Here is a 24286-nt window from a genome sequence, read left to right as displayed (position 1 = left end):
GTGTGAGATGCTATAAAACAGTCTGAGATACAGTATATAGTGAGGATGTTCAAGGGAGAGTTTTAAAAGTAGCTACTAGTTATATTTATGTGTGGGGCTATAGTATTCATTCTCAAGTCAGTTGTTTCCCATTAATCGAAGAAACCTCCATGTAAAACTGCATCTTTTTTTAAAAAAAATCTTTACCTTGATTTTTAGAGAGAGAAAGGGAGAGAGGGAAATATTGATGTTAGAGATAAACATTGATCAGTTGCTTCCCATAAGCGCCCTGGCAGGGCATTGAACCCACAACCTAGGTATGTGCTCTGATAGGAAATCAAACTCACCACCCTTTGGTGTACAGGACAGTGTTCCAACCAACTGAGCCACTTGGCCAGGGCTAAACCTTCATCTTAAGGGAGGAGACATTTTTATCCTTTAGTTTCCCTTGTTTTTGTTATTCATAAAGGAATTTTCCAGTTTCCAAGCTAGGTAAGCTAGGTAAACTAGGTAAGCGTTCTTCAAGGAAATTCATTTAATGTTTTTCCTTTTTATTATTTTCACTTTTGGCTTACATTTATATGCTTCTGCCAGTCAAACTGCATTGTATTAATAGTTTCTTTTAGTTTATATGCATTCAGGAATCAAAGTTTGAGTGAAAATATTCTCTAAAAATGATTTTTTTCCTGTTCCACGTCTTTGAGGATGTAGTTTTCAGCACTTAAATAGTTTTATGGTCTAAAGCATTTTGTATTATTTATACCATAGAGAAAGGGGTATCTTCCCTCACAGAGGGCATATGAGGGTACTATTTATATTATTTGAAATACATCTCTCAGGTTCTGTTTTAGCTATCAAATACAAGAAAAAAATCAAGATGATGTCATTAGAAAATTTTGTGTTGTAGATATGATTATTATGTGATCATAAATATTACACACACAAAATCAGTGTACAGTCAAATGCAATAAAACCCCACTAGATATACTAGAATGCATTATGATAATCACTAATTTAAAACGCTTAGTTTTTAACTAAATAACTAGCCTATGTTAAATTGTTATCTTCCAAGGAGCCAGAAGATGTACAGGAACATCACAACTTTAGTTAAGATACTTTTTTCCAATACAGCACTGAGTTTGCTGAACATGTACATGAGAGCTTAGTCATTAGGGGATGAGAAATCTGCAAGTCATGGACAAGGAAATGAGTGGAGTGACCTGATGCAGATAGAACTAGTCCAGGGAAGTATGTGAAGCTAGAATGTAGGTCATAGCAGAGGATAAATATAAGGATATAGGTATAGATAGATATAGATAGATATAGATATAGATTAGATATAGATATAGATATAGATATAGATATAGATATAGATATAGATATAGATAGATAATTAGATGTGGAAATGGAAAGCTTTGCCAGTCATAGTAGGTAAATTTGGGGAAACTTGAAAAAGACACCAAAGGAAGAAGAAAAGCACAGATGATTGACTGTACTTCATTAATTTAGGTGTTTTTATTTTTAGGTTTTGATGCACCTGGTTTCATGCAAATCACACAATAATCAACAAGTTTGGTTTTAAAAATAACTTACTAAAGTTATGAATTATTAATAACTTAGGCTTTAAGGTCTTAATAATTGGTTATTATTAATAATTTCCTTAAGTTTGCAGAACTAGGAAGTGGCTGGGCTGGAATTCTCATGCAAGTCTGTCTGTGAGACCACTGAGGTCTTCCCTCTTGCCACCTCTAGCAGAAGGGCTGTGGTTGGGGAGAACAAAAGGAACTGATATGGTAACAGATTTGCCTGGTTACAGGCAGAGGGTAGTTGGCCAGTTGGCTGGGAGAGAAAGCAGTTGGAGAAAACTAAGGGATAGAAATATGTGAGGGTTAAAAGAAGGTGACAATAAAAAATTAGTGAAAAGTCTTAAAGCCCAGAATGCTGAGTGGAAAAGGATGTACTAGCTGGTCCTCATATTATCCAAATGCTTAGCGATGGGTGCAGTTATGTGTACAAAGCCTCCAGTTGCCAGTTTCAGACATATGTGACATTAGTGGAATCAGACCTTTTGACTTCTCTACATTTCTAACCTAATCTACCAATCACTAGTAGTGGCCTCTGGGCATTAGATGAAAGTGACTGAATAAACGAACTCTGATTGTTCTCCCTCCAGTTCAAAACACACCCAGCTAATATCTGCTGGGCTTCTGTTGGCCATGTTTTCAAGTCAAAGACAAGAACCTCCCTAAAGCTTTGCATTCATTAAGTGGATCTGAATGTCTCTCAAGAGAAGGAGTTGAAGTGTGTGGAACACACACAGTCCAACTCACTCCAAATTGTTATTTCCTTGAGTTCATTGCAAATAAAATTATAAAATGCCTCAAATTTAAATACTGATAGATTTTTACATGTAATGTTTAGAGGCAAAAATGCATTATTTATATAGTTCCATTTATTTTTATAGATTTTAATAAATGGTAAATAAATGATATCATTTTTGTTAGAGAAGAAGGTAACCAAAAAAATGCTAAAGTACTGGTAAAAACTTATAGTATCTAAGTTATTCCTCACTGTTGCAAGTTAGCCACAAAGTATTTTTTTCTACTTATGTATGAAGAGTACACATTCAAGTTAAATACAACACTACTAATTGAAATGTGGGAATCAGGTATGTGGTAAACACTTAAGAATGTAGAAGCTGACAATTACCATGCTATTGGTATCACACAAACTGAATGAAAGTCGGGAAGGACTCAGAGGAGATTTAAATATAAATGAGTCTCCTTATTACCTTAGTTGACAATCTAGTGATGATTATAACAAAGGAACCCATAAAAACTTAGAAGAAGAGGTGAGATTTGTTTGTGACGAACAGTCAGTTCCAAAGAAAAATGTTGTCACATCTGACTCACAGAGCTCTTCCTATTGTCCATCAAATTCATTATCTCTCTTCTCTCACCTACCCTCAGTCCCCCAGAAAAGACCGATAGAGTTTACAGAAAGCTTCTATGATAGTTTGTTGTCTGTCTATCTGTCTATGAATGTCTCTCAGTCCCTTATACAGTTTAATAAACCCATGGCTTTATTTCTCTATTTTCTTCACTACTGATTTTCTTGGTAGAATAAACTTGCTAGTCCTTAGTCACCAGCCTATTTTTCCCCATTTCCATTTTAATTGTTTCTATCACTTTGAAACACTTTCTGCTTAAACTCTTTAGCCACCTCCAATCGCACTTGATGGCCCCTCTTCAGTTTCCCACCTACTTAGTCTTGGTGCATCACTCACTCTTGACAGTTTTTTTCTCCTTGACTTCCTTTATGCCCCTGTCCTAAAGGCTGAGTGTTCTGGTTCCTTAACCATCTCCTCCATGCATTCTCCCATTGCTCAAGTCATGAATATTGAGAATAGGAAGGGATCTATTTTCAGGCTTCCCACTTGGTGATTACTTGTGTTTCATGGTGTTAATTGTAGCATGTATACCATAACTTACTTTACATTTCTAGTATTCAACATTCACCTGTGTTTCATTCTTTCAACAAATTTGACAGTATTATTTGTTGACTGTCTCTTATGTGCCAGGCACTGTTTCCATTGAAGTAATACAATTATGACCCTTACTCCTACACACACAAAAAGGACATGGAAATTACTCTCAGAGAACTTAAGGTGACTCTACTTGGGCAACTAGACATTACTAAAAGAACCACACAAATAAACATAAAATTATATTTGTGTGTCACAGAAGAGATATAGTGCTATAAATACTTAAAACTTTATCAGGGAGATTAGCAAATGCTTCCCTGAGGAAGTTCATGTTTTATTCTCCAGTTATTTGGACAAATCCTTGAAGATCATTGCATCACCTATACATTATTTTATTTCCAGATGACCTATGCCTTGTTTGGGAGTTCAGTTGTTGTGTCATGATAGCTGAGGTGTCCAGGAGTGTTTCAATATTTCCATTCCTCCTATAGAATCCCTACATCAGATAATATGCTACCATTATTTTGTTTAGCACCCTCAAATACATACTATACAAGCCATACATACCAGGCATAGATGGTGTATATGTTATTGGTGAACATGTTTTCTCTAAACGATATAATTACATATTACTGAAAATATACAGGTATCATGATTATCTTGAATGTTCCTTCTTATTTTGTTTTCAAGTCTGTTTCAAATACCTTTTTATTACTAGGTCAGACTCTGATCAACATATCTACCTAATTACAATAGATTACTGTTTTAGTGATTTTATTTGTAAACAAAAGCAGGTGTGGGAGCTTTTGATCAGAAAGAAAAATTAATGTTTAGATATCAAAGCTACAGCTATTTTGCTAAGTAAGTAAAAGCGTCTATGACAACTATGACAAACAATATTTCTTTATAATGTTAGACTTTGGACAAATTTTGTGAACTTAATTAAGATGTTGAAGAAAAATGAGGAATAGTCAGGAACAATTGCCTTTTGATAAATCTGTCCATGATAAATTATTATTAATGTATAACTTGGCTGATGAAATTTGAAGGATAGTGCCTTTTTGTAACTTAGAAAATATGCATGTGTGCGTACACACTCACTGAGATGTGTGTGCATGAATATTTATAAGTTCTCACTAAAAATATATTTTGTGAACATTTTAGGTCATAGGTAATTTTACACAGTGCTTTATCGAAAATCAATGTTCAAAACCACAAGAATTTACTGCATTCCTATTATGGGCAATATAAGAGGCCATGGTACTCCAAACACATTTTGTGAGAAAGAGTCTCATTATTTTTTTCCATTTTGTTCAAGGAAACTTAATCCAGAGAAGGAAAATTATCTTTTCTGACTAATATGCTATGTTAGATTCTCTGTATCTACTGTTGTTTAATAGCCTTTTTATCATTTACATTTTAATCATTAGTTAGGCACATACTGAGTATTCACTTCATGTTCAATTCTGAGCTATGCATTCAGGGATTATAAGACACAATTCTTGACCTTGAGAAGTTTTTCATCTGGTTGCTAAGATAAAGATCAGGCCTAAGACACAAAGAGAAACATATCAACTACTGGTATTAATGTAATGTCTCCTCTTTTGTATCCAGACATTCCTACTCCAAGAATCTTTTATTTTTTTCCTCCCTCTTTTGATTATTAACTCTACTCCAGGGCAGAAAGTGTTTATTTTGAGCAATGGAAGGGAATATAGAACTTTGGTGTGAAAGAATATGAGCAAAAATGTATTCAACTGTAAAACTCCATGTAGAGCCAAGATATTCCTGTAGAGGAAAATGATGTTCTTCCACCTAAAAGTTGAAAGTATTACTAGGGTAAACTGGGTTCTAATATCTAGGAAAAGTATTATTTATTTGAGTTCTTAAGCCCTTCTTGTGCCCATGTTTACCCGTGGCATCTACAATTGCAGAAAACTTTCTTCAAGATTGTGATGAACTCTGGGCATCACTAAGTATGCTTTGCCACAAACTGAGATATTACTTGGCCATTAGTAGCTAGCATATCACTAAGGGGAAAATATTTTAATTGTTGAACTTGTACCCCTAGAGATTTATTTACAATTTGGGAATTGAGAACTTTATAAATAGCCATTCAAATATATTCAAAGAAAGCATAGGTTGTGGTGTGTGCTAGTAACTTAATAACATTTCACTTGCACTTTGGTGTCAGGCTTTTCCCCCAGTGACTTCTGATGAAGAGGGACTTCCTTAAAGGTGCAGATGTGTGTCCCAGGTCTGACAGGTGGATTAATTATTTAGGGAAGATGTACATTTGGGGAATAAATTTAGCAATTTAAGCAAAAAAAAAAAAATCATTCCTGCTGCCTTGGAAAAAGCAAATTTTGTTTTACCCTGGTAACCATTAATAACTAAGGGGGAACCTCCCTTCCCCCAATAAAAGTCTCATAGCTTTCTCCTTTCTAGGACTTTGAGGTATAAAGAGGGCCAGGAAACAGTAGTAATGTAAACACTTAGATTTGATTTTTTATTCAACAGTTTTATGATCACTTCTCAAAGAAGGAAGTAGAAAATTACTGTGTCTTCAGTGCAAATAAACTTGTCTACAAAAGGCAATGAAAGGAACAATGTATTTTGAATGCATTGTGTTCAATGCTGATTACTTCCATTTTACCACTTTGACTTTATATTTCACAAAATCAGATAAAATTACCATTTTTGTAGGTCAAAATCTATCAAATATTAGAAATTTTGTGTATGGTTCAATCTAATCAAGGGACTATGGGGCAGGTGATTATATTTATCATACATGATGGAACTTTTATGATTTGATATTTGAGGTCATAGCTACCATGACTTAATAAAGTCTTTCGAAAACATAATAGAAGTAAAAAAATGTATGGACTCACTCTGTTATTGTAAACATTCAAATTTTACAATAAATATTTTATATCAGTCGTTAGATAGCTATTTTTATTAATTTACCACTTATAATCTAAATAAGTATACTTGTTGGGCAACTATAGCTTCGAAGCAAGTTTTAGGACTCTCTAGCCTTTTCTGCAAGCAGAGCTGCCCCGCAGCTTCTGATAAGAAATGTGCAAGCAGCTCTGCCAGCTCACGCTCCAGTCTATATTCTCTCACACTCTTGCTGCAGGAAGTCCTGGCTCAGAGGACTTTGTTGGTGACAGGAGATCTAATTCTATGCATTTTTGACTAAACATATTTCTTGAGTCTTTGCCTTTTATAATATTTACTTTTTGATTAACATGGTCTTCCTTAGAGACACTTATTTGGGGCTCTGGCTCCTCAAAGAAATAAAACATGGGTAATTTCATAACTTATTAGAAATATAAAGGAGCATATGTGAAATTCATAGCTGATTATGTGGTTGACAATAAAGAAATTGTATTACTTGGTAATCGAGAGCCATACAGATAGTGGTTGAATATAGAATCTTGAATCAAACTGCTGGTTTGAATTCTGGCTCTACAATTTACTAGCGGTGTGACCTTGCATGACTTACTTGACTGCCTTGGACCTTCTGCAAAATGAGAATGATTAAAATATCATCTTTTCACAAGGTTATTGCAGAGATTATGTGAGTTAAAATGTCTAAAGCACTTATGACATTTCCTGGTGCATAATACGTAATTTATATGTTTGCTTTTGATGATGATGGTGATGATGGTGCTGATGATGATGATTTTAGTTCTAGTAATTTCTAAGAAGAAACAGGTAAGAATAAGCACTGCATGTTTGGTTAAATTGAGTACACAGATTTGGATGATTCCTTCATGGGTGCTTGTTAGGGGAGTAATCAACAATAATTTGGAAAGGTAAACTGGGTTAGATTATGACACCTTGAAAATTAGGCTAAGTTCTTAAAATGATGTGCTGTGCAGTTGGCAGCTATTTAAGGTTCTGGACTAGATAAAATAATGTACAGTCTGGCAGTAGAATTGAGAGAGGGGGCCTTAGAAGCATGACACTGTGGGTTAGAATGACGTCATGATCTAGTTGTGAGGCAAAGGGGTGGTAGTGAGGATAGAACAAAGCTAGCTATGATGGAGGGAATGAAGAGGCTAGAAAAGTAGAATATTTTAGTTGTGGGAATAGAAAGAATGATATCATCAACTGTTGGTACAGCTGGAAAAGAGAGAATGATGATTAAATCTGGATTAGTTGGTGTTTTGTAAATGACAAAAATGCTGATTACAGTATTACAGGATCCTGAATGGCTTCTGAATCTCAAAGCAAGTTTTAATTTTGTTGATTATAGTTTTGGTGATAAATATGATTTTTTCTAATTAATTGGAAATTGGCCATCTGTCCATATTATAAAAGACACCATTGCTAGACTTCTCATTAACCTGAGTGTGACATTTCATAACCATGTTAGAAGGCAGAATTTTCCTACAATTCTTAAAATGTTTTATTTTTCTTTTCACTCTAAGATTGTAATTAAGCTGTTCTAATACTTGAATTTTTATAAGTGACCCTTCATGTAATGTCTCAATTTTATGTTTAAATCCTAAAGCAACTCTATGAAAAATAAGTACTGTAAAGTATTTTTTCAATTGCCTATTCATTTTTCCTTACACATTTTTGTAATAGTGTTAAGCTATAATAAATATTTAAGTGCTTACTCTTGGTTCCATTATTACTTCATTCATTCCTTCATTGCGGGGGAATGCTAGTAGTTATAAGATAGTAGTCTATATCAGGTAATGGTATAAGTATCAGGCAGTATAGTTCAATGAGTATGAAAAAGAAAAGAAAGAAAACAACACTTTAGGATCCAGAGTAAAAAAAATACCAGCTCAGATACTTGCTAGGTTTATGACTTGAGCAAGTCATCTTAGCCTGTGGATTCTGTATATATATGGAATTATATGGATTATATGGAATTTATGAAATTCAGATTATTATGTGGAATTTATGAGAAGCCCTGTGTATAAATGTTGCTGATTATTATGTGTTTTGCAAGGTAATGTGTTAGACATATTAAAATATGATGGATTCTAATTCTTCCTCTTATCATAAGTCCCGTCTTTTATTTCTCTTGGGTAAATCTATTGTCAGTTAAAAGCACCCTTTCTTAACAATTGTCCAGCTTTATCTCTTATCCTCAATCTAGGACTCATGAAAGATGAGTTTGGAGCCCTAACTGGTTTGCCTCAGTGGATAGAGCATCGGCCTGCGGACTGAAGGGTCCCAGGTTCGATTCCGGTCAAGGGCATGTACCTTGGTTGCGGGCACATCCCCAGTAGGGGGTGTGCAAGAGGCAGCTGATCGATGTTTCTCTCTCATTGATGTTTCTTACTCTCTATCCCTCTCCCTTCCTCTCTGTAGAAAAATCAATAAAATATATATTTTTTAAAAAAATGAGTTTGGGATTTGCATGAGTAATTCACAGCATCTGGGGAGACCTAAGTGAGCTAAACTGGTGGCTACAGATATTGGCACCTGGAGAGAGTTAGCTCTACTGTGATAAAATCCTTAGGAATTATAACTTTGTACTTTTCCAACTAAAATGACATAGTGCCGGATAGTTTCTTTTTTTAAAGGCAACAAGGAATTTGTCACTTTCACTGCAAATGTTCTCTGTGTAAAGACCAAGCACATGCGACTCCTTTTCCCCTGGGTTGAGAAACTGAGTGTGCTGCAGCCTGGCTGGCTCTAATGCTGGCCTCTGCCAAGGACGGACAAGCGGCAGCTTCTGAGCTCTCTCACCTGACTACTTTCAAGCTGCTGAAGGGGAAGGAGTAGCAAATTAATGTTGCTAATGTCTCACATAGAAGGGTCTGCAAGTTTTAGAATTTAAAGTAAAAACTCAAAACAGAACATGTGTGCATAAATATCCAAATAGGCATATATTAGTGATAGATCTGGAAACTGAGGCTATATATATGCAACATAAAGAGTAAATAGTTTTATAATTCAGGATTACTTTGTTTCTCATGGAATTTTTGAATGCATTGGCTATTCAATGCTAGAGTTTATTTTCACGTGATAATTGAGAGACCATGTAGAGCAATGGTTAAGGACACAGTCTCTGCAGCCACACTGCCTCGGTTTGAATGCATGGTTGTTTTTAAACAGCCACTTATTGGCAGTAGGACTATAGCTACCTTTTGATACTTTAGTTTTACCATCTATAAACTGGATAATAATCATACTTTATAGAGTTTTTTGCCTAGTACATCTGTATATATATATACACATGCACATATCCACATGTGTGTATATACATATATATCAGAATAGTGAGCACATAGTAAACACTATATATTATTTATTAAACAAGTAAAAAATCCTATTTCTATCTAAAAGCATGGAGAAGGTTAAATATAGATTTTCGATGGTAGTCAATGGCTTTTATAGTCTTTAAATTAAGGCATGACATTTTCAAAGAATAAAACTAAAATGGCATGGCAATTCAATAACAAGGGCCAGGAGTGGAACAAAACTTCTGCTCTATCACCGTCCTTTTTCCTTTAGCAGTCTTAACAGTAACAACTAGGAAAGCTTCCCACTAATCATGTTACCTCTAGAAGTAAATGCTAAGAATTTCTAAGAATCACAACATTTTAGAATTAGCAGAAATCTTAGACATCAAATAGTTATTCAACCTCTTTATTTTGGGGGCTCAGAGTTCTGAGGCCAAAAAATAAATGACTCTCTCAAGGTCAGATAACTGTTCAATTCCAGAGCCCTGTTTGCTAACTTCTAGTGTAGTACCCTTTCCATTACAGTGGCATATTTGAAACCTACTGGTGGTGGTCCAGTGAACAGAACTTGCTTCTCCTTTGTGTCATCTTACAATAAGCCAGATGTGTTCTGTAACACTTTATTTTGAAATGCGTTCACATTTATAGGAAAGTTAAAAGAATAGCACTAGGGACTCTTAAACCCCCTTTACCCAGATTCACCGGTTGTTTACATTCTGCTCCATTTGCTTGATCATTCTAGCTATACACCTGTCTGTTTATAATGCTTTTTTTCTGAATTGTTTAAAGTAGGGACTCTTGCCCCTTTATAAACACTAGAGCGTGTATTTCCTAAGAACAAATGCACTGTCATATAACTGCAGTTATCAATGATCAAAATGAGAAAATTCGACACTGATACAATAATATCTATTGCACAGTCTATGATCAAAGTGAGAAAATTTGACACTGATACAATAATATTTTATATGCCACAGTCTATGTTTAAAATTTATTAATTTTCCCAATAATTCCCTCTTTCTGTATAATTCCCCACCCCCACCCCCGGCTCAGGATCCAAGCCAGGGTCGATCACTGTGTTTGACTGTCATGTCTCTTTATTGTACTTTCATTTGGAACGGTTCTTTACCTTCTTTAGTCTTTTTGACCTTGAGATTTTTGAAGAATACAGACCAGTTATTTTGTTGAATGTTCCTCAGTTTGGGTCTGTGCAGTGTTTCCTCATGATTAGGTTCAAGTTATGCATTTTTGGCAGGACCACCTCAGAAGTGAAAGATAGTGTGTCCTTCTTAGAACATGACATCAGGAGGCACATAATGACAGTTTATTCCAGCATTGATGATGTAAACTTGGACGGCATTGGATCTGCCAGGTTTCCTCACAGTAAAGTTACTATTTTTACTCTTTCTAAATAGTATGTGGGGAGATATTTGGAGATTATGTAAATATGTTTTACCCACCAAAATTTTAGCACTAGTTTTTGCATCCATTTATAATTTTTAACTTTGTTATTGCTTCCATATATTTATTAGTTGACATTCTGAAAAGAAGAGCTTCCTTGTGTCTTCTATTAGTTTAATTGCTTGTTTTTATTTATTTCTTATATCAATAGAACTGATGCAGTCTTTTCTTTTATTCTTTGGTTATTACCCATACGGTCATTATTTATTCAGATTCTCAAACTGTCCCATATTTGGCCAGTGAAAACCACTTCAAACTAGCTTCTGTATCCTTTTGATATTTCCACAGGATTATTGAGTATTTCCTGACTTTCTGGAATGTATTATTCTAGGATTATCTGATACTTTTCCTGACCAACCTATGGAATCAACCTTTCATCCAAATAGTCATGCTTCCATTTCAAAGTACATGGCACTCACAAGTGAATGTTTGGACACTAGGTGTATTTATTCACTGTTACTGGTGTGCCATTACTTCTAGGCCTCTCAGTTAACAGCATTAGTAAATGTACATCTATATTTATTTCTATGTCTATGTAGCTATCTGTTAAAAACCATGTGATCTTGGTCTAAACGTATAATGTTTCAGTTAGGGAGGATGAATAATTCTAGAGATTTAATGTTCAGTATGATCACTAGAGTTAATAATACTTATTGAATACTGGGAACTTGCTAAGAGTAGATTTCAGGTTCTCTCATCACACATAAAAATGGTAACTATATAATAAGGTTACATATAAATTAGCTTGACTGTAGTCATCACTTCACTATGTATGTATAAAACAAATGATCATGTTATATGCCATAAGTTCATAATGATATATCTAATTCCAATCTCAAACCACAAGATGCATGCTTGCCTTCTCATTTCCATATTTGTAACTTCCTTTTCCAATAGTGAGAAACCTGGCTTCCCATTATATTCAACATGTATATTTATTTGTTTGATTTGAAATACATGGAAGGTAATTTCAGAATTGTTAGCCAATAACAATTAGTACAAAACAAGCCTACTAAATAGAATTCAATATTTTCCAAGGTTTTTTAAGTTATTAAAACAACATAGTTTGTGTGCAAATCTCAAGTGTATAGTTCATTGGTTTAGACAAATGTCTACAAGTTGAGCAACTACATATATATGTTGAACATAATGGAAAGCCAGGTTTGTCACTATTAGAAAAGGAAGTTACAAATATGGAAATTGGAAGACAAGAATGTGTCTTGTGGTTTGAGATTGGAATTAGAGATATAGTTAATTAGCTTAGACAAATGTCTACACTCATGTAACTCATGTCCTATCAAGAGACTAGGCTTTCCCATAACCTTAGAAAGAACCCTGTGCCCCTTTCCAGTCAATATCCACCCCCTGAAGAGTAGCCATTTTTCTGATTTCTACAACCATAGACTGGTTCGCCTATTCTAGAACTTCATGTGAATGGAATCCTGAAATGTATATTCTTGTATCTGGCTTATTTTACTCATCATAATAACTGTGGTGTTATGTGCATGTATAATTTGGTTCTTGTTATTGACCCTGGAGTATTTTGCTGTATGGTTTTCTCCTAGAAGTTTTAGCTTTTAAATTTGTTCATCTATTCACTTATTGATGGGCACTGTTTGGGCTATTTCAAGTTGGGGCTAATATGAATTAAACTACTATGAACATTTTTGTACAAATATTTTTTGAACATATGAATTCCCTTTCTCTTGTTTATACATCTATGGTTGGAACTTCTAAGTCATAGGCAGACATACGTTCAACTTTACAAGATGTTGTCAAACCATTTATCAAAGTGGTTATACCATTTATGCTCTTAACAGCAATGTATGCAAATTCTGGTTGCTCCATTTTCTCACCAACATTTGGTGTGATCAGTCTGTTTTTAATTTTAACCATTCACATGTTTATGTTATTGCATCTCATTGGATCTTAATATACATTTTTCTGATTTTTCTGATGTATAAGGATGCTGGAACTTTTTCATGAGAACTGGTCATTTGTATATCTTCCTTTGTGAAGTGTCTATATGATTTTTTTCTATATTCTAAATTGTTTCTTTTGTCTTTGTATTATTGAGTCATAGGAAGCATTTATATATTATGGATGTAATTCTTTTGGCAGATATATGTCTTGCAAATATTTTCTGACAATGTCTGGCTTGCTGATTCACTTGAAATAAATGGAAGGTAATTTGTAATGATGTCTTTTGATGAACAGATTTCTACTTTTAATAAAGTCTAATTTATACATTTTTATAGTTATTACTTTTTGTATCCTTTTTATTTTATTTTATTTTTTAAATGTATTTTTATTGATTTCAGAGTGGAAGGGAGAGGGAGAGAGAGAGAAACATCAATGATGAGAGAGAATCATTGATTGGCTGCCTCCTGCATGCCCCCTACTGGGGATCAAGCCCACAACCCAGGCATATGCCCTTGACCAGAATTGAACCTGCAACCCTTCAGTCCGCAGGTTGATGCTCTATCTACTGAGCCAAGCTGGCTAGGGCTTTGGTATCCTTTTTAAAAAATCACTTTCTTCCCTGAGGTTGTGAATTTGTTTTCCTATGTCTTCTTTTAGAAGTTTTAGCTTTTAAATCTAGGTTTAATATTCATCTTGAATTAATTTTTGTGTTTGATACAAAATAGGGTAAGCTCTTTGTGTTGTAAGCCTAGAATTCTATTATTTCAAGGAAACTTTTTTAGAAATATTTTAAGTGTTTGTATTTTATTTATCAAAATTCTTTAGGGTAGTAAGTAACTCAAACAAGATTAAGCAAGCAGGGATTTATTTGTTCACTTTGCTGGGAACAATAAGATAGGATCCAAGAAAGGTACACACAGGCCAGGACTCCAGGAATTAGAACTAGGATGGATATTCTAGAGCTCTCTCCTTTCTTCTCGCACATCTGCTTGTCTCGGAAGAGCCTCATTTTGCAGACTGCTTTCCTCTACTGGGCGGGGGAGATGACTGCTTTCAAATGCTCATCCATCATGTGTCTCTATAGCTGACCTAAGAAAGGCCCCCACTTGGTACTGCTTCAGTCCCATGCCCACGCCCTGGGCTGGTCACTGTTGCTAGGCAGCTCAGGACCTACGGGTGATCCACATTCTGGCAGTGGATAGTGCGACCAAGGGAAACAACATGGCACAAAAGAGTGTTCCCCAGAGATAGGCTTCTGCACATGCCGAAATCGTATGTCCCACCAAGCTCCACATCTTTAAAAATGTCTTTTTATGTATAGTATTTTTTATCCTTCATTGAACTGCTGAAGAAATATATTCAAGTACATGAAAGCTAGGTTTCTGTTCAGTTTATCTAAAACTAAGTGTGTATTAATTAGATATTTTGAAGAACTATAATATGTTCAAAGTATATGAGAATAATGGCACCTCCTAAAGATCAAAGTTTAATACATCAAAGTGCATGATAATGGGAATGATGCTGAATAAAGGGGAATTGCAGTCAGATTTTGCAGTTATTTTGACATGTCCCCACTTACCTTAAATTCTAATGAAAGAATTCTATTGTCAGTATATCAATATAATAAACCAGTGGGAGGTCAACTGTGGTTCAGTGATTAGGACAAGATTTATATACCTAGAGTGAAAAGTGATTTTCCAGAACTTATAAAAGAAGGCTGATGATGTTCAACCTGTAGGATTAATTGATAAAGAAGAAGTCCTTATTGGAAATCATTAAATACCTTACAGCTTGCATTTGAAGGAAAAAGTCTGAGAGTTTATTGTAGATGAATGACTATCTCAGCCATAGTTACCTACTTGTAAAGTATTTTCTTTGAAATGTGGTCGAATAAAAAGGTGGCTCCATAGATAGCCTTGAAAGGGTAATGTAATCAACAACATATCTGATCTTCTGGGGTTGGACTCATTAAAGGAATCTGACATTAAAAGTAATATTTAAGGAAGGCGGGGCTTGAGTGATGGGTGGGGAAAGATTAATGAGGAACTTATGTGCATATATGCATAGCCATGGACACAGACATGATGACAGCCTGGGAGGGGCCGATGCAGGGTGGAGGGGGTCAATGGGAAAACAAAAGGGAGGACATCTGTAATACTTTCAACAATAAAGATAACTTTACAAAAAAGTATTTCAGGCAAGTTTTTTAAAATCTTTATTGTTGAGAGTATTACAGATATCTCCCCCTTTTCCCCCCTTGCCCTCCACACCTGGTTCTAGCCCGACCCTAAACCTTCACCACCCTATTGTCTGCATTTTTATCTCAGCTTAAAAATGTGACCCTGAGGGGACAGGGATGGAGAAATTCTGTAAGTGACAGGCCCGGAGGTTATTTCTCTACTGTGAACAGAGGACCCAGCTGATCAGGTTCTCCCCACCTGAGCTGGACTGTCTTTTTCAGCTTTCCACTTGTTCAGCTTTGCAACCCTCCCTCCCCTTTTACACACTCCTCCCACTGTGTGCAGAAGCTCTCCTTCATTGCTGCCCTTGTTTTCCCATCCTTTGGGTATTATAATCCCATTACTCTTCAGATTTAGGTGTGGAAAACCTCTTTTCTTTGTTTCTTGAGACAGCTTTTCAAAACAAAATTTTGAACTATGAGTAAGGGGAGGGGAGGGACACACAAAAGCTGAAAAGTTGAGATGTTTATAAAATCAGGTTTCTGGTCTTATTTTTAAGGGTCTAGTAACACGGATTCGTGCGCAAGGCTACTAGTAAGATTTTAATGGAACTGAGAAATTACTATTATAGTGATGGCATCAGCATCATAACATTATACCACAATGCATTACACACATGTTTGTGGTGATACTGGTGAGACACCTACTGTAATGCCAGTCATATAAAAGTACAGCACACATAATTATGCATGGTACGTAATACTTGACAATGATAACAACTATGTTACTGGTTTCTGTATTTTCTATACTATACTTTTATCATTATTTTAGAGTGCACTCTTTCTACTAATTGCTGTAAAACAGTATGCTGTGTGATGCTGGCAGTAGCCTCATACATCTTATGTTTCTCATTTTTCTTGATTGCTCCATTTTTTTCTTGTGCTTGGTTCCATCTTGTGTAGTTTTGTACAGTAACATGCTGTGCAGGTTTGTAATCTAGAAGCAATAGGCTATATCATGAAGCCTAGGTGTGAACTAGGCTCTACCATCTAGGTTTGTGTAAGTGTACCCTATGATGTTCGTGCAAACACAAAATCCCCAATGATTCATTTCTCAGAATGTATCCCTGTTGTTATTTGGTGAATAACTGCATATATAAATGTGTAATCATTACACCGTAATGATTATACATTTGTATGTGTAATGTTATGTCAATTTTACCTCAATTTAGGAAAGAAAGAAAAAAGAGCTGATTTTTCTCTTCTTTCCCCATTTCAAATGGTATTCTCTCTTAGGAAGTACACCAGTTTCTATTTTATATTAGTTCTTGGTTTGTTTATACAATTGAAGTAACAAACAGTATCCCTCTCCTTTTCCTATGTGATTGATGTGACTGTTTAGAGTTGCTGTATTGAGACAGCATCTGGGAGTGTATTTAGGTTCTGCAGGAAAAAGAACTGTGATTAATTAACAATGTCTGACAGGAGCTTGCAGATCAGCAGAACTATCCATGTGTCTACCATTTCTCTCTTAATCCTATCAATGGTAAAGTGTTTTGATTTGATTTTTGTTTCTACTCGGGTTGTCAGCATTGGGAACTCCAGTAGTTCTCTTTTTTACTCCTCCCTCTCATAGTGATGTGGTGGTGGGGAACCTATTTTAGTATATATTAAAATACTTTTCTCCTGATTGAATGAAAATCTTCTTAAGAGGGAGAAGATCCTCCTTATAAAGTATGATGCATTTTACATACAACAAAAACAAAGTAAATGCATAAAAGAAGTTTTCTTTTAAATAACTAATCCCAGTAAGTCATTCTGATTTCTTACCAAATGAATATGAAAATATTGAAGCTTAAAATATAAAATGTAAATTGGCATTCCTGATTCATCCCAACATATACATAATTTTCTATTCCCTGATGTTTTGGACAATATAATTTCAAATGAATCAAGCAACAGGATATTTAGTGTTTCCTCAGGAAAATAACTGCACATTTATAAGAATTATTACTGTTAACGTTCCCCCAGGTGTGCTCTTCTCGTGACTGCTTTAAACTGTACTTTACTCAATTCCTCTGTTCTCTTCATGCTTAATCTCTTCAGGTTTAGAAAAAAAGTTTATTTTTAACTCAAATTATGAGTAAGGCTAGCATCACCAGTGAGACAGAAACTCAGTAGTTTCTGAATTTCAATTTAGTTTTCATCTGCTAAATGCTGAAAGGATTAGGTTTAGGTGGGAGAATTTGGACTGAACTACTTTCATTGTTGTCTAATTATAAAATATTTAGGACTTTTTGCACTGTACTTTGGGGAACCTTCAGGCTTTTGGGGTCAATTCTAGTAGGCCCCAAAGACTGATTAATGTATTTTTCCCTTCCTTCCTTCCTTCCTCCCTCGCTCCCTCCCTCCCTCCCTGCCTTCCTTCCTTCCTTCCTTCCTTCCTTCCTTCCTTCCTTCCCTCATTCACAATTATTCAACAAACCTTTGTGTATATATCCTGGTTAGTTTGGGGGGTTCCAGGGAGCACTTATCGTCAATAAGTTATGGTGTAGAAAACTGTAAAGTAATAAGCATATGGCCAGATGATAAAGATGATGTCCATAATGATGATGTTCTCATGGAAGGGGAATGTCTAGGTAGGGGATAGCAGTGGCACTAGAGAAGCTTTTGTATAGAAGCTGAAGGATAAATAAAAAAAGCTGTGGTAAATGTATACAATGGAATGTTACTCGCCCTTAAAAAAGAATGAAATCTTATCATTTGCTACAGCAGGGCTAGACCTAGAGGATATTATGCTGAGTGAAATAAGCCAGTCAAAGAAAAGTGCCATATGATTTCTCTTATATGTGGAATCTAAAGATCAGAATAAACAGACAAAATTTAAACAGACTCATAGATACAGAGACCAGAGTGATGATAGCAGGAGGGAAGAGGGATTGGAGGACCCAGTAAAAAATGTGAAGAGATTAAGAATTATAAATTCATAGTCACTAAATAGTCAGGGATGTAAAGTCCAGTATAGGGAATATAGTCAATAATATTACAATAACTATGCATGGTGCCAGGTGGGTACTTGAAATATCAGAGGGAACACTTTGTAAAGTATATGATTGCCTACCTACTATGCTGTACATCTGAAACAATTACAAAATAATATTGAATGTAAAATGTAATTGAAAAATAAAGTTAAAAAAGTAAATATAAAAGGAATGAACTTTAAAAAAAAAGTTAACTATGAAATCCTGCCAGTGAAACAACCAACCATGTGAGGCAGTCCAAGGTGCTTTAAGAAATACAATTGCATCCTGAAAACAGATTTAAGCTCCTGGAACTGGTCTTGCAGCTAAGACAATTTCCACCGGAGCCTCTGCAATATCAAACCTAGAGTGCTTATGCCCTGTAGGCACCGCGGTTCGATTCATTCTTCAAATGAAGAGGTGATGTGGTCGAGAGTGAGGACAGAAAGTGAACTGTTCTTCCCTTATCAGCTTTTTTTAGTTAGCAGTTACCTTACAACAAGCTTCTAAGACTTGGTTCTTTTAATTTTTTCTTATACATCTCTTTTGTAGATGTGCATTGCCATAATCTATTCTGGCTGCCCTAACATAGGGCATGTGGACTGGGTGGTGTAAATGACAGACACGTTTTTGCTTACAGTTCTGGAGGCTGGAGGTTTAGATTGAGTGGCCAGCAGGTCAGGCTCTTGTGAGGCTCTTTGTGGCTCGCAGGGAGCACCTTTCCCCTGTGTGCTCACACAGCTGTCCCTCGGCGTCTGCGGGAGGAAAGGGAGCGGGGCAGAGAGAGAGAAAGCCAGATCAAGCCTGAAATTATTTGAATATTTAGAATATTAAGTTCTAAATTAGGTAAATAATTGTGGTTATTGAAGAAATGTCCTGGGAAATAATAAGAATAAATCTATACATTCCTGGGTTGACTGTAAGATACCACGATCAGATTGTTCTGTGAACATTGAGTGGCGAAGCTCTTTTTTGTTGTTTACTTCCGCAAAGGATGTGGGATCTGCAGGAATATACACACGTGTCTTCCAGTGGCCTGGAACTGAGTTTTGGAAAAATGAGAAAAGAATCTCAACAAATGTTTTGCCTTTTAAGAATTTTCTTCCTTAGGGAGAAAACACACACAGTGTATATATACTCACACCCACCACACACACACATACCCACGTGTATGCAGGCACATGTACACACATGTAAACATATGCATGCACATATGCACACATTATCTCATTCCTTCTCTATGTTTTGCTTTATGAACCATTGCCCATAGAAAGGATAGATGCTAGCACTGAGATGTACAGCACAATAAAATGTACAAACCTGCCTGACAAGCCAGCATGTTAGCAACAGCTACAAGACAAAGTTGTGTGTTTTGTTTAAAATAAGATAAATATTGGCTTTCGTGAACAGTGCAATCACATTCATTTTACAAAGGAGTTAGGTTCTAATGTCAACAAAAGGCAACAATTGAATCTGAACAGAATTACACTTGAAAGTTACATACATCTCTCACAAATTGCAGTATTTTATCAAACCTGCCAGTTTTATTTTTGTTTTCTCCCAGAGCGATAGAACAGATCACTGTTCTTTCACTCAGCAACTGGAGTAGTTTGTGTTGAAGGACCTCACCATGTGAAATCATGTGAACTCCGAGACTCCGGGGTCACACTTGCACAGTGACACACCCCACAGGGGCCCAGGGAGCTGACACTGGCTGTAAGCACACGCCTCCCCCCCATGGGAGCATGTGTTCACTGAGTGTAGTGGAGGCATTAACCGTGAAACTGCTTATGCTCTAAGTTCTCGCTCTCCCTTCTCTTTCTATCTAGCTCCCTCCTTTTTTTTTTTCACTTTCAATTTTATTTTGTGTTGATCTCAGGTGTACAGCTTAGGGGTTAGACAGTCACATACTTTACACAGCGTTCCCTTCAATGTTTCCAGTACGGCAACTGGCACCGTACATAATAGTTATCACAATATTATTGACTATATTCCCTGTGCTGCACTTTACATCCCTGTGACTGTTTTGTAACTGCCCATTTGTACTTCTTAACCCCTTTACCTTTTCACCTACTCCCCAACCCTTCTCCTTTCTGGCAGCCACCAGTCCACTCTGTGTTTATGAGTGTATTTCAATTTTGTTTATTTTGTTCTTTAGATTCCACATATAAGTGAAATCATATGGGATTTGTCTTTCTCTGACTGCCTCTCGAGGCCCCTTCTTCTTTGTCAGTCTCTTGTGTTTGCTGAACACGTGTAGTCCCATAGATAAATCCAAACACACTGCAACTCTATGGCATATGGCATTCTATTTTTATACATCTTTGATTACATGCAGGTTTATATATTCTCTCTTGAAGTCACAAATATAAATACCTATGTGTGTGGCTGTTGGACTTTTAGAAATTCTGTTAGGAGCAGGAATTTCATCTCAGATGGCACCATGTGATACTGTTGTGTTCCTAGACCACCTGGATGCAAAAAAGAACCACACACATAGATGTACGAATCAGTTTCCACACCTGGAAGATAATTCAAAGGTATAAACCCATCAAATGATGGTAACTTTCTAAGCCCTGGTATGGTACAGTAGCCATCATTAAGGCTCTTTTCTAAGATTGATATAAAGACATAACTTTTCAATTATTTTTTGTTAGTTTAGAGTAAAAAATTATATTATTGTTATATTGTCATTGTTAGGTTGATATGTTAAACACCTTAGTTGATAATTCTATTCTGTAATCTCAGGTACCATCGAGCTGCCACCACCTGAACACAGTGGAAGTCCTTTCCCAGAGGAGATTCAGTTAGGTTATTTTCTGAGAAGCTGAATGACGACACTATACTTTTCTTCATGCTTAACCACAATTGATTGTGTGCATTTCCTACAAGGCTAACACATGTAAAATTTGAAGGTTGTATTTCTTCATAAAGGACTGTTTCAGGTTCATTTAAGTTTGAAGATCTTGACATTGTGTTTAAGAACAGTTTTGATGCTAAAGTCTCCTATGTCAGAGGAAAACAAATCAAGTTCTTAGAGTATACAATCTTCTTTAAGAAATTCAATGCAATGTAAAAACTCTCCAAAATCTTCTTGTATGAATTCTACTGTGGTTGTTACATAGCTTCATTCACCAAGTTTGCATTGTTTACTGAACACCAAGTGAGCACTCTGAAAGGTACTGGGTAAACTGCAGTGAGGAAAAGCAAGTCCTTGGCCTTCTGAAGCTCATGATCTCCTGGAGGGGTGATTAGCCATAAAGAGCTAAAGAAATAACAACTTAAAGAAGTGTCAGGAAGACAGGACAGAGTTCAGTTAGAGAACAACAAGAGGGTAAGTAACTCACTGGGTGATTAGTAAAGCCTTGTTGGGAGGAGGTAGTTTTAGGCTGAGACTTAGAGAATGAGAAGGAGTCAGCCTTTAAAGAGCACAGGGCAGAGTAGCTCAGGCAGAGATCAGCAGGTCTCAATCATCAAGGCATAAAGGACTTGGGTGTTTCCAGAACTGGTAGTAAGCTGGTGTGGGTGCTTGCATCAGGGCTTTTAAGTGTGTGTGCGTGTGTGTGTGTGTGTGTGTGTGTGTGTGTGTGTTGGAATGGGGTGATTGAGGGGTAGATGGCGTGAGATGAGGTTAGACATTAGATCAATAAATAGGTGCCTCGCCTTTGCCGGTTTGGTTCAGTGGATAGAGCGTCAGCCTGCGGACTGAAGGGTCCCCGGTTTGATTCTGGTTGGGGGCACATGCCTGGGTTGTGGGTTCGATCCCCATTGTGGGGCATGCAGGAGGCAGCCGGTCAATGATTCTATCTCATCATTGATGTTTCTATCTCTCTCTCCTTCTTTTCCTCTCTGAAATCAATAAAAATATTAATAAATAAATAAAAATAAATAGATGCCACACGATTCCTGATGTATAGGCTATGGTAAGGCTCCAGATTTTAAAAGAAGCATAATTAGAGCCCATCAACTTTTAAGGGTAGAGAATCCTTATCTGATTTAATTTTTTAAAAGCTCACTTTGGCTGCTTTGTGGAGAATAAAATATGTGTGAGCATGTGCCTATGTCTTAGTGTTTGTGGTTAAAATGGAAGCTATGAGACCAGTTGGAGAGCTATGAGAATCATTTAGTCAAAGATAATTATGGCTTGGATCATAGGGTGGCAATGAAGATGGAGTCAACCGGATGGATTTGAAAATATTTCTGAACTTACTGATGGATCTGATAGTCACAATGAGGAGGAGTCAGGACTCAAAGATGATTTTATTTTTTTTCAACTGTGTGTATCATGGTGCCATTTACTAAGATCAGGTTTGGGGCAGGATCAGGTTCAGAGGGAGGTCATGTTCACTTCTAGATATCTAGCACCAAACCTATTGCAATATTTATTAATTCATCAAACATTGATTGAGCTTCATCATATGCCAGACATGGTATGAAGTGCAGAGGATATCTAGTGTCCTTAAGCTTATGGAATTAGAGAGGTGGTGGATTTCAGTGTGCTGGAAGGCACCATAGTTAGCAATGATCTGGGCCAACATTGTCATTTTATAGGTGAAGGATAGAATTTGAGCCATTTAATTTCTGAAGAAATATCAAGACTCCTCTATAAAAATCATAGTTATTTTAATAAACCTTAGTTTTACTCATCCAGCAATAGTTGTGGCATTATTTTCTCTTGGAGATAGGATATGATCTGTTTTCATTTCTGTTTAATGAATTGTTACAATTAGTACTATTGAAATACTTGCTGATGCATTCTGAAGTTATGAAATTAGAGGCAACATAGCCAGGAGTTCAGTGGGTGATGCTGTCATTGGTTTCATCAGACTTGTAAACAACTTATGTAAGAAGAATTATAAACAATGTTCTAATGTGCACACATTTTTTTCTAAGGCATTAATGGTAGATATAAACAAAATTGGGCAGTAGTATTTTTTTACATTATTAATGGTAGGCTCCTAATTACCTTGAAGAATTTTAGAGGGTATTTTTCAAACTTAATAGAAAACATGAATTATAAGAGGAAAGAAAAAAGAAAAAGAAGGGACAAAGGAAAGAGTCTGTTGTGCATGAATTCTAGGGGGGGGGTGTCTGTGTGTGTGTGTGTGTGTGTGTGTGTGTGTGTGTATGTGTGTTAGAATGTTTGTTTTAAGGAATTCCTTTATAAGTTCAGCTTTATAAGTTAAGGTATTTGGTCAAGGAATAAATAGGTGCTGATGAAATAACAACTTGTGTAGATTTGAACAATTTAAATGCCAGGAGACCAAAACAATTATTTAGAGTGGTCTAAATAAGCATACTTATTATCTAAATTATGTTAAGTGTTAAGCATTTACTGTTCATTTAGCGTGAGCTTTACATGGCTCCTTATACTTGGTCAAATAATGTAAAAGAAAAGAGATGAAAGTTCCTGCCCTGAGGACGTAACAAACTTTGAAGCATTGGGCATGATCCAATCTGCACACACATGCACGCACACGATGGGGGAATGCTTCCTGCAGGAAGGTGTTTCTGACTTGGGAATGCCTTATGCAGCAAAGGAAGTTTCAAGATGTTTTATAGAGATGAGGGCCTATTTAGTGAGAAGGATGTTTCGGTTTAAAAAGGAAATTGAATATTGAATGAGACAGATGGTGGTCAAGTGGCCTACTTGAAGCTTAAAGGCAGTTTATAGAGATGGAGATGAACGCAAGGATGGAGATAGCTTGGAATGCATGCCAGTGGAAGAGGCAAAACTACTGAGAAGATGGTTGAGATGCTCACAACCTGATTAATTAGAGCCAAAGTTCTGCTTCATCTCTGCAACTGGGAGGGCAGGACTAAAGTCAGAAACTAAAGGTCCAATAATGGAAGGTCTGACCCTGTCCCTTCAAAGAAGAAACTTAAATAACTAAGGGCTGATAATGGGAACTTCATGGAATTTAGAATTAGGACGGTGTACATACAAATCAATGAAAAAATCAATGGTGAAAAGAAGGACTATACAAAAAGTCAGTTTGTTTCCTGGAATCAAGCAGAAAAGTAG

The 24286-nt window shown here is 36.1% G+C and overlaps 1 protein-coding gene across 5 annotated transcripts in view; it reads left to right on the top strand.

Moving 5' to 3' along the window:
• Positions 1–24286, top strand: part of ARHGAP24 (Rho GTPase activating protein 24) — a 554910-nt gene that overhangs the window by 139430 nt on the left and 391194 nt on the right. Inside the window, exon 1 of one of the 5 annotated variants that reach the window (XM_070393380.1) lies at positions 21576–21595. The exons of the other annotated variants lie outside the window; for them this stretch is intronic. The gene's annotated coding sequence lies outside the window, so the exon portion shown is untranslated. Of the gene's footprint in view, positions 1–21575; positions 21596–24286 lie in introns of those variants that run through there. 5 annotated transcript variants of the gene reach the window in all.

Source organism: Myotis yumanensis, unplaced genomic scaffold, assembly GCF_028538775.1.
Source record: "Myotis yumanensis isolate MYYU_CA2020_CCGP unplaced genomic scaffold, mMyoYum1.0.hap1 SCAF_1, whole genome shotgun sequence".
NCBI lineage: Eukaryota > Metazoa > Chordata > Mammalia > Chiroptera > Vespertilionidae > Myotis > Myotis yumanensis.
This window is presented reverse-complemented; position numbering and strand designations above follow the sequence as displayed.